This window comes from Onychostoma macrolepis, chromosome 11 (assembly GCF_012432095.1).
Source record: "Onychostoma macrolepis isolate SWU-2019 chromosome 11, ASM1243209v1, whole genome shotgun sequence".
NCBI classification, from domain to species: domain Eukaryota; kingdom Metazoa; phylum Chordata; class Actinopteri; order Cypriniformes; family Cyprinidae; genus Onychostoma; species Onychostoma macrolepis.
In genome coordinates this window covers 5,556,360-5,566,359 of record NC_081165.1, presented here as the reverse complement: position 1 = coordinate 5,566,359, position 10,000 = coordinate 5,556,360, and the positions used below count along the sequence as shown (strand labels likewise).

Sequence of the window (10,000 nt, the reverse complement as noted above, 5' to 3'; positions counted from 1 at the left end):
ACCAAGTATGCTTTATAATGCTTGATGTGTGTATTTTCACCTGAAAGGGACTTTAACGACCAGTTTACTGTATCTGTTCAGCGATCACAGGATCCCTTTGGGCAATTCTCGTCTTGCTAAATTAATCTCACATTGATAAAGTCAGACATCAAAAGGCATAGGTCGCTACACAACCCTGGCCTCACACCGCCACACACATGAAAAGTGACCCAGAAGCCCATGCCTCATTCTCAGCAGTTCCCATATGGTCTAGCGGTCAGGATTCCTGGTTTTCACCCAGGCGGCCGGGTTCGACTCGGTATGGGAAAGCAGGCTCCTCTTTGCTTCCTCCTCTAACGGAAAGCGTGTCTTACCACGGCGCAAGCTTTTTGGGCAGCTATTGAGCTACAGAAACCTGATAGGTTCGATCCTTGCTCTGTCCCTTGATAGCTCAGCTGGTAGAGCGGAGGACTGTAGGAGGAGTGTTGGAAATCCTTAGGTCGCTGGTTCGACTCCAGCTCGAAGGATGGCATTTTACGCGTGCCCACCAGGTTTTGGGCCTGGCTTCTCAAACAATAAGCAGAGCTTGATTTCACGGTCCGCCGTCGAAAGCAAAAGAACATTCCTGACCGAATCGAACCCGGGCAGCGGCGGTGAGAGCGCCGAATCCTATCCACTACACTAATAGGGAAAGGCTGGTCGCATGCCTCTCTTGATATCATGAGAACAACAAATAACAATACAGGCCTCGGTCTAGCGTTCAGGATTACTGGTTTTCTCCCAGGCTGCCCTGGTTCGACTCTTGGCATGGGAAAGCAGGCTTGTGTTTGCTTCCTTCTCGACCGCCAGCATGTCTTACTGCGGCGGAAGCTATTTTGGGCAGCTATTGAGCTACAGAAACCTGATAGGTTCGATCCCCTTGCTCTGTCCCTTCGATAGCTCAGCTGGTAGAGCGGAGGACTGTAGGAGGAGTGTTGGAAATCCTTAGGTCGCTGGTTCGACTCCAGCTCGAAGGATGGCATTTTACGCGTGCCCACCAGGTTTTGGGCCTGGCTTCTCAAACAATAAGCAGAGCTTGATTTCACGGTCCACCGCCGGAAAGCAAAAAAGAGCATTCCGTGACCGGGATTCGAACCCGGGCCGCGGCGCTGAGAGCGTCGAATCCTATCCACTACACTAATAGGGAAAGGCTGGTCGCATGCCTCTCTCTTGATATCATGAGAACAACAAATAACAATACAGGCCTCTTTCACGTCCAAATCGGACTAGACTGGTGCAAGCACGAGAACCTCTGACCGGTGGGCCAGTGGCGCAATGGATAGCAGCGTCTGACTACGGATCAGAAGATTCTAGGTTCGACTCCTGGCTGGCTCGATTTCTCATTTTAGTACCTTGACAGACCGACGATAGTCTGTTTTTCCTCAAGATAACGGTTACCATGCAATACCAAGTATGCTTTATAATGCTTGATGTGTGTATTTTCACCTGAAAGGGACTTTAACGACCAGTTTACTGTATCTGTTCAGCGATCACAGGATCCCTTTGGGCAATTCTCGTCTTGCTAAATTAATCTCACATTGATAAAGTCAGACATCAAAAGGCATAGGTCGCTACACAACCCTGGCCTCACACCGCCACACACATGAAAAGTGACCCAGAAGCCCATGCCTCATTCTCAGCAGTTCCCATATGGTCTAGCGGTCAGGATTCCTGGTTTTCACCCAGGCGGCCCGGGTTTGACTCGGTATGGGAAAGCAGGCTCTCTTTGCTTCCCTCCTCTAGCAGGCGTGTCTTACTACGGCGCAAGCTTTTTGGGCAGCTATTGAGCTACAGAAACCTGATAGGTTCGATCCTTGCTCTGTCCCTTCGATAGCTCAGCTGGTAGGCGGAGGACTGTAGAAGGAGTGTTGGAAATCCTTAGGTCGCTGGTTCGACTCTTGGCATGGGAAAGCAGGCTTGTGTTTGCTTCCTTCTCGACCGGCCAGCACGTCTTACTGCGGCGGAAGCTTTTTGGGCAGCTATTGAGCTACAGAAACCTGATAGGTTCGATCCCTTGCTCTGTCCCTTCGATGGCTTAGCTGGAAGAGCGGAGGACTGTAGGAGCCCCAGCTGTTTTTGGGCCTGCCTTCTCAAACAACAAGCAGAGCTTGATTTCACGGTCCGCCGTCGGAAAGCAAAAGAACATTCCCTGACCGAATCGAACCCGGGCAGCGGTGAGAGCGTCGAATCCTATCCACTACACTAATAGGAAAGGCTGGTCGCATGCCTCTCTTGATAGCATGAGAACAACAAATAACAATACAGGCCTCGGTCTAGCGTTCAGGATTACTGGTTTTCTCCCAGGCTGCCCTGGTTCGACTCTTGGCATGGGAAAGCAGGCTTGTGTTTGCTTCCCTTCTCGACCGGCCAGCACGTCTTACTGCGGCGGAAGCTTTTTTGGGCAGCTATTGAGCTACAGAAACCTGATAGGTTCGATCCACTTGCTCTGTCCCTTGATAGCTCAGCTGGTAGAGCGGAGGACTGTAGGAGGAGTGTTGGAAATCCTTAGGTCGCTGGTTCGACTCCAGCTCGAAGGAGGGCATTTTACGCGTGCCCACCAGGTTTTGGGCCTGGCTTCTCAAACAATAAGCAGAGCTTGATTTCACGGTCCACCGCCGGAAAGCAAAAAGAGCATTCCGTGACCGGGAATCGAACCCGGGCAGCGGCGGTGAGGCGTCGAATCCTATCCACTACACTAATAGGAAAGGCTGGTCGCATGCCTCTCTTGATAGCATGAGAACAACAAATAACAATACAGGCCTCGGTCTAGCGTTCAGGATTACTGGTTTTCTCCCAGGCTGCCCTGGTTCGACTCTTGGCATGGGAAAGCAGGCTTGTGTTTGCTTCCCTTCTCGACCGGCCAGCACGTCTTACTGCGGCGGAAGCTTTTTTGGGCAGCTATTGAGCTACAGAAACCTGATAGGTTCGATCCACTTGCTCTGTCCCTTGATAGCTCAGCTGGTAGAGCGGAGGACTGTAGGAGGAGTGTTGGAAATCCTTAGGTCGCTGGTTCGACTCTAGCTCGAAGGAGGGCATTTTACGCGTGCCCACCAGGTTTTGGGCCTGGCTTCTCAAACAATAAGCAGAGCTTGATTTCACGGTCCACCGCCGGAAAGCAAAAAAGAGCATTCCGTGACCGGGATTCGAACCCGGGCCGCGGCGGTGAGGCGTCGAATCCTATCCACTACACTAATAGGAAAGGCTGGTCGCATGCCTCTCTTGATATCATGAGAACAACAAATAACAATACAGGCCTCTTTCACGTCCAAATCGGACTAGACTGGTGCAAGCACGAGAACCTCTGACCGGTGGGCCAGTGGCGCAATGGATAACGCGTCTGACTACGGATCAGAAGATTCTAGGTTCGACTCCTGGCTGGCTCGATTTCTCATTTTAGTACCTTGACAGACCGACGATAGTCTGTTTTTCCTCAAGATAACGGTTACCATGCAATACCAAGTATGCTTTATAATGCTTGATGTGTATTTTCACCTGAAAGGGACTTTAACGACCAGTTTACTGTATCTGTTCAGCGATCACAGGATCCCTTTGGGCAATTCTCGCCTTGCTAAATTAATCTCACATTGATAAAGTCAGACATCAAAAGGCATAGGTCGCTACACAACCCTGGCCTCACACCGCCACACACATGAAAAGTGACCCAGAAGCCCATGCCTCATTCTCAGCAGTTCCCATATGGTCTAGCGGTCAGGATTCCTGGTTTTCACCCAGGCGGCCCGGGTTTGACTCGGTATGGGAAAGCAGGCTCTCTTTGCTTCCCTCCTCTAACGGAAAGCGTGTCTTACTACGGCGCAAGCTTTTTGGGCAGCTATTGAGCTACAGAAACCTGATAGGTTCGATCCCTTGCTCTGTCCCTTCGATAGCTCAGCTGGTAGGCGGAGGACTGTAGAAGGAGTGTTGGAAATCCTTAGGTCGCTGGTTCGACTCCAGCTCGAAGGATGGCATTTTACGCGTGCCCACCAGGTTTTGGGCCTGGCTTCTCAAACAATAAGCAGAGCTTGATTTCACGGTCCACCGGAAAGCAAAAGAACATTCCCTGACCGAATCGAACCCGGCCGCGGCGGTGAGAGCGTCGAATCCTATCCACTACACTAATAGGGAAAGGCTGGTCGCATGCCTCTCTCTTGATAGCATGAGAACAACAAATAACAATACAGGCCTCGGTCTAGCTGCTCAGGATTACTGGTTTTCTCCCAGGCTGCCCTGGTTCGACTCTTGGCATGGGAAAGCAGGCTTGTGTTTGCTTCCTTCTCGACCGGCCAGCACGTCTTACTGCGGCGGAAGCTTTTTGGGCAGCTATTGAGCTACAGAAACCTGATAGGTTCGATCCTTGCTCTGTCCCTTCGATAGCTCAGCTGGTAGAGCGGAGGACTGTAGGAGGAGTGTTGGAAATCCTTAGGTCGCTGGTTCGACTCTTGGCATGGGAAAGCAGGCTCTCTTTGCTTCCCTCCTCTAGCAGGCGTGTCTTACTACGGCGCAAGCTTTTTGGGCAGCTATTGAGCTACAGAAACCTGATAGGTTCGATCCACTTGCTCTGTCCCTTGATAGCTCAGCTGGTAGAGCGGAGGACTGTAGGAGCCCCAGCTGTTTTTGGGCCTGCCTTCTCAAACAACAAGCAGAGCTTGATTTCACGGTCCACCGCCGGAAAGCAAAAGAACATTCCTGACCGAATCGAACCCGGGCAGCGGCGGTGAGAGCGCCGAATCCTATCCACTACACTAATAATGAAAGGCTGGTCGCATGCCTCTCTTGATATCATGAGAACAACAACAACAATACAGGCCTCGGTCTAGCGTTCAGGATTACTGGTTTTCTCCCAGGCTGCCCTGGTTCGACTCTTGGCATGGGAAAGCAGGCTCCTCTTTGCTTCCCTCCTCGACCGGCCAGCACGTCTTACTGCGGCGGAAGCTTTTTGGGCAGCTATTGAGCTACAGAAACCTGATAGGTTCGATCCTTGCTCTGTCCCTTCGATAGCTCAGCTGGTAGAGCGGAGGACTGTAGGAGGAGTGTTGAAATCCTTAGGTCGCTGGTTCGACTCTTGGCATGGGAAAGCAGGCTCTCTTTGCTTCCCTCCTCTAGCAGGCGTGTCTTACTACGGCGCAAGCTTTTTGGGCAGCTATTGAGCTACAGAAACCTGATAGGTTCGATCCACTTGCTCTGTCCCTTGATAGCTCAGCTGGTAGAGCGGAGGACTGTAGGAGCCCCAGCTGTTTTTGGGCCTGCCTTCTCAAACAACAAGCAGAGCTTGATTTCACGGTCCACCGGAAAGCAAAAGAACATTCCCTGACCGAATCGAACCCGGGCAGCGGCGGTGAGAGCGTCGAATCCTATCCACTACACTAATAATGAAAGGCTGGTCGCATGCCTCTCTTGATATCATGAGAACAACAAATAACAATACAGGCCTCGGTCTAGCGTTCAGGATTACTGGTTTTCTCCCAGGCTGCCCTGGTTCGACTCTTGGCATGGGAAAGCAGGCTCCTCTTTGCTTCCCTCCTCTAACGGAAAGCGTGTCTTACTACGGCGCAAGCTTTTTGGGCAGCTATTGAGCTACAGAAACCTGATAGGTTCGATCCTTGCTCTGTCCCTTCGATAGCTCAGCTGGTAGGCGGAGGACTGTAGGAGCCCCAGCTGTTTTTGGGCCTGCCTTCTCAAACAACAAGCAGAGCTTGATTTCACGGTCCGCCGTCGGAAAGCAAAAGAGCATTCCGTGACCGGGATTCGAACCCGGCCGCGGCGGTGAGAGCGCGAATCCTAACCACTAGACCACCAGGGAAAGGCTGCTTGCCGCTTGATAGCACGAGAACAACGGTAACAATACAGGCCTCGGTCTAGCTGCTCAGGATTACTGGTTTTCTCCCAGGCTGCCCTGGTTCGACTCTTGGCATGGGAAAGCAGGCTTGTGTTTGCTTCCTTCTCGACCGGCCAGCATGTCTTACTGCGGCGGAAGCTTTTTGGGCAGCTATTGAGCTACAGAAACCTGATAGGTTCGATCCACTTGCTCTGTCCCTTCGATAGCTCAGCTGGTAGGCGGAGGACTGTAGGAGCCCCAGCTGTTTTTGGGCCTGCCTTCTCAAACAACAAGCAGAGCTTGATTTCACGGTCCACCGGAAAGCAAAAGAGCATTCCGTGACCGGGATTCGAACCCGGGCAGCGGCGGTGAGAGCGTCGAATCCTATCCACTACACTAATAGGAAAGGCTGGTCGCATGCCTCTCTTGATATCATGAGAACAACAAATAACAATACAGGCCTCTTTCACGTCCAAATCGGACTAGACTGGTGCAAGCACGAGAACCTCTGACCGTGGGCCAGTGGCGCAATGGATAACGCGTCTGACTACGGATCAGAAGATTCTAGGTTCGACTCCTGGCTGGCTCGATTTCTCATTTTAGTACCTTGACAGACCGACGATAGTCTGTTTTTCCTCAAGATAACGGTTACCATGCAATACCAAGTATGCTTTATAATGCTTGATGTGTATTTTCACCTGAAAGGGACTTTAACGACCAGTTTACTGTATCTGTTCAGCGATCACAGGATCCCTTTGGGCAATTCTCGTCTTGCTAAATTAATCTCACATTGATAAAGTCAGACATCAAAAGGCATAGGTCGCTACACAACCCTGGCCTCACACCGGCCACACACATGAAAAGTGACCCAGAAGCCCATGCCTCATTCTCAGCAGTTCCCATATGGTCTAGCGGTCAGGATTCCTGGTTTTCACCCAGGCGGCCGGGTTCGACTCGGTATGGGAAAGCAGGCTCCTCTTTGCTTCCCTCCTCTAACGGAAAGCGTGTCTTACTACGGCGCAAGCTTTTTGGGCAGCTATTGAGCTACAGAAACCTGATAGGTTCGATCCCTTGCTCTGTCCCTTGATAGCTCAGCTGGTAGGCGGAGGACTGTAGGAGCCCCCAGCTGTTTTTGGGCCTGCCTTCTCAAACAACAAGCAGAGCTTGATTTCACGGTCCGCCGTCGGAAAGCAAAAGAACATTCCCTGACCGAATCGAACCCGGGCAGCGGCGGTGAGGCGTCGAATCCTATCCACTACACTAATAGGAAAGGCTGGTCGCATGCCTCTCTTGATAGCATGAGAACAACAAATAACAATACAGGCCTCGGTCTAGCTGCTCAGGATTACTGGTTTTCTCCCAGGCTGCCCTGGTTCGACTCTTGGCATGGGAAAGCAGGCTTGTGTTTGCTTCCTTCTCGACCGCCAGCATGTCTTACTGCGGCGGAAGCTTTTTGGGCAGCTATTGAGCTACAGAAACCTGATAGGTTCGATCCTTGCTCTGTCCCTTGATAGCTCAGCTGGTAGGCGGAGGACTGTAGGAGGAGTGTTGAAATCCTTAGGTCGCTGGTTCGACTCAGCTCGAAGGAGGGCATTTTACGCGTGCCCACCAGGTTTTGGGCCTGGCTTCTCAAACAATAAGCAGAGCTTGATTTCACGGTCCACCGGAAAGCAAAAGAGCATTCCGTGACCGGGATTCGAACCCGGGCAGCGGCGGTGAGAGCGCCGAATCCTATCCACTACACTAATAGGGAAAGGCTGGTCGCATGCCTCTCTCTTGATATCATGAGAACAACAAATAACAATACAGGCCTCTTTCACGTCCAAATCGGACTAGACTGGTGCAAGCACGAGAACCTCTGACCGGTGGGCCAGTGGCGCAATGGATAGCAGCGTCTGACTACGGATCAGAAGATTCTAGGTTCGACTCCTGGCTGGCTCGATTTCATTTTAGTACCTTGACAGACCGGCGATAGTCTGTTTTTCCTCAAGATAACGGTTACCATGCAATACCAAGTATGCTTTATAATGCTTGATGTGTATTTTCACCTGAAAGGGACTTTAACGACCAGTTTACTGTATCTGTTCAGCGATCACAGGATCCCTTTGGGCAATTCTCGTCTTGCTAAATTAATCTCACATTGATAAAGTCAGACATCAAAAGGCATAGGTCGCTACACAACCCTGGCCTCACACCGCCACACACATGAAAAGTGACCCAGAAGCCCATGCCTCATTCTCAGCAGTTCCCATATGGTCTAGCGGTCAGGATTACTGGTTTTCTCCCAGGCTGCCCTGGTTCGACTCTTGGCATGGGAAAGCAGGCTCTCTTTGCTTCCCTCCTCTAACGGAAAGCGTGTCTTACTACGGCGCAAGCTTTTTGGGCAGCTATTGAGCTACAGAAACCTGATAGGTTCGATCCCTTGCTCTGTCCCTTGATAGCTCAGCTGGTAGGCGGAGGACTGTAGGAGGAGTGTTGGAAATCCTTAGGTCGCTGGTTCGACTCAGCTCGAAGGAGGCATTTTACGCGTGCCCACCAGGTTTTGGGCCTGGCTTCTCAAACAATAAGCAGAGCTTGATTTCACGGTCCACCGCCGGAAAGCAAAAAAGAGCATTCCGTGACCGGGATTCGAACCCGGGCCGCGGCGGTGAGAGCGTCGAATCCTATCCACTACACTAATAGGGAAAGGCTGGTCGCATGCCTCTCTTGATATCATGAGAACAACAAATAACAATACAGGCCTCGGTCTAGCGTTCAGGATTACTGGTTTTCTCCCAGGCTGCCCTGGTTCGACTCTTGGCATGGGAAAGCAGGCTTGTGTTTGCTTCCCTTCTCGACCGGCCAGCATGTCTTACTGCGGCGGAAGCTTTTTTGGGCAGCTATTGAGCTACAGAAACCTGATAGGTTCGATCCTTGCTCTGTCCCTTCGATAGCTCAGCTGGTAGGCGGAGGACTGTAGAAGGAGTGTTGGAAATCCTTAGGTCGCTGGTTCGACTCCAGCTCGAAGGATGGCATTTTACGCGTGCCCACCAGGTTTTGGGCCTGGCTTCTCAAACAATAAGCAGAGCTTGATTTCACGGTCCACCGCCGGAAAGCAAAAGAGCATTCCGTGACCGGGATTCGAACCCGGGCCGCGGCGGTGAGAGCGTCGAATCCTATCCACTACACTAATAGGGAAAGGCTGGTCGCATGCCTCTCTCTTGATATCATGAGAACAACAAATAACAATACAGGCCTCTTTCACGTCCAAATCGGACTAGACTGGTGCAAGCACGAGAACCTCTGACCGGTGGGCCAGTGGCGCAATGGATAACGCGTCTGACTACGGATCAGAAGATTCTAGGTTCGACTCCTGGCTGGCTCGATTTCTCATTTTAGTACCTTGACAGACCGACGATAGTCTGTTTTTCCTCAAGATAACGGTTACCATGCAATACCAAGTATGCTTTATAATGCTTGATGTGTATTTTCACCTGAAAGGGACTTTAACGACCAGTTTACTGTATCTGTTCAGCGATCACAGGATCCCTTTGGGCAATTCTCGTCTTGCTAAATTAATCTCACATTGATAAAGTCAGACATCAAAAGGCATAGGTCGCTACACAACCCTGGCCTCACACCGGCCACACACATGAAAAGTGACCCAGAAGCCCATGCCTCATTCTCAGCAGTTCCCATATGGTCTAGCGGTCAGGATTCCTGGTTTTCACCCAGGCGGCCGGGTTCGACTCCGGCTCGAAGGAGGGCATTTTACGCGTGCCCACCAGGTTTTGGGCCTGGCTTCTCAAACAATAAGCAGAGCTTGATTTCACGGTCCGCCGTCGGAAAGCAAAAGAACATTCCCTGACCGAATCGAACCCGGGCAGCGGCGGTGAGGCGTCGAATCCTATCCACTACACTAATAGGAAAGGCTGGTCGCATGCCTCTCTTGATAGCATGAGAACAACAAATAACAATACAGGCCTCGGTCTAGCTGCTCAGGATTACTGGTTTTCTCCCAGGCTGCCCTGGTTCGACTCTTGGCATGGGAAAGCAGGCTCCTCTTTGCTTCCTCCTCTAACGGAAAGCGTGTCTTACCACGGCGCAAGCTTTTTGGGCAGCTATTGAGCTACAGAAACCTGATAGGTTCGATCCTTGCTCTGTCCCTTCGATAGCTCAGCTGGTAGGCGG

The 10,000-nt window shown here is 51.5% G+C and overlaps 8 non-coding genes across 8 annotated transcripts; all 8 read left to right on the top strand.

The window, feature by feature from the left end:
• Nucleotides 1-419: 419 nt before the first annotated feature.
• trnay-gua (transfer RNA tyrosine (anticodon GUA)) lies at nucleotides 420-506 on the top strand. The gene is given in 2 exon segments: nucleotides 420-456; nucleotides 471-506. It is a non-coding gene; the product is annotated as a tRNA-Tyr (tRNA).
• A 402-nt stretch (nucleotides 507-908) lies between these two features.
• Nucleotides 909-995, top strand: trnay-gua (transfer RNA tyrosine (anticodon GUA)). Its single transcript is given in 2 exon segments — nucleotides 909-945; nucleotides 960-995. It is a non-coding gene; the product is annotated as a tRNA-Tyr (tRNA).
• Nucleotides 996-1,279: 284 nt separating this feature from the next.
• On the top strand, nucleotides 1,280-1,353 carry trnar-acg (transfer RNA arginine (anticodon ACG)). Its single transcript has one exon. It is a non-coding gene; the product is annotated as a tRNA-Arg (tRNA).
• A 1,115-nt stretch (nucleotides 1,354-2,468) lies between these two features.
• trnay-gua (transfer RNA tyrosine (anticodon GUA)) lies at nucleotides 2,469-2,555 on the top strand. The gene is given in 2 exon segments: nucleotides 2,469-2,505; nucleotides 2,520-2,555. It is a non-coding gene; the product is annotated as a tRNA-Tyr (tRNA).
• Nucleotides 2,556-3,328: 773 nt separating this feature from the next.
• On the top strand, nucleotides 3,329-3,401 carry trnar-acg (transfer RNA arginine (anticodon ACG)). Its single transcript has one exon. It is a non-coding gene; the product is annotated as a tRNA-Arg (tRNA).
• A 2,945-nt stretch (nucleotides 3,402-6,346) lies between these two features.
• trnar-acg (transfer RNA arginine (anticodon ACG)) lies at nucleotides 6,347-6,419 on the top strand. Its single transcript has one exon. It is a non-coding gene; the product is annotated as a tRNA-Arg (tRNA).
• A 1,278-nt stretch (nucleotides 6,420-7,697) lies between these two features.
• Nucleotides 7,698-7,771, top strand: trnar-acg (transfer RNA arginine (anticodon ACG)). Its single transcript has one exon. It is a non-coding gene; the product is annotated as a tRNA-Arg (tRNA).
• A 1,350-nt stretch (nucleotides 7,772-9,121) lies between these two features.
• On the top strand, nucleotides 9,122-9,194 carry trnar-acg (transfer RNA arginine (anticodon ACG)). The gene has a single exon. It is a non-coding gene; the product is annotated as a tRNA-Arg (tRNA).
• The last annotated feature ends 806 nt before the right edge of the window (nucleotides 9,195-10,000 follow it).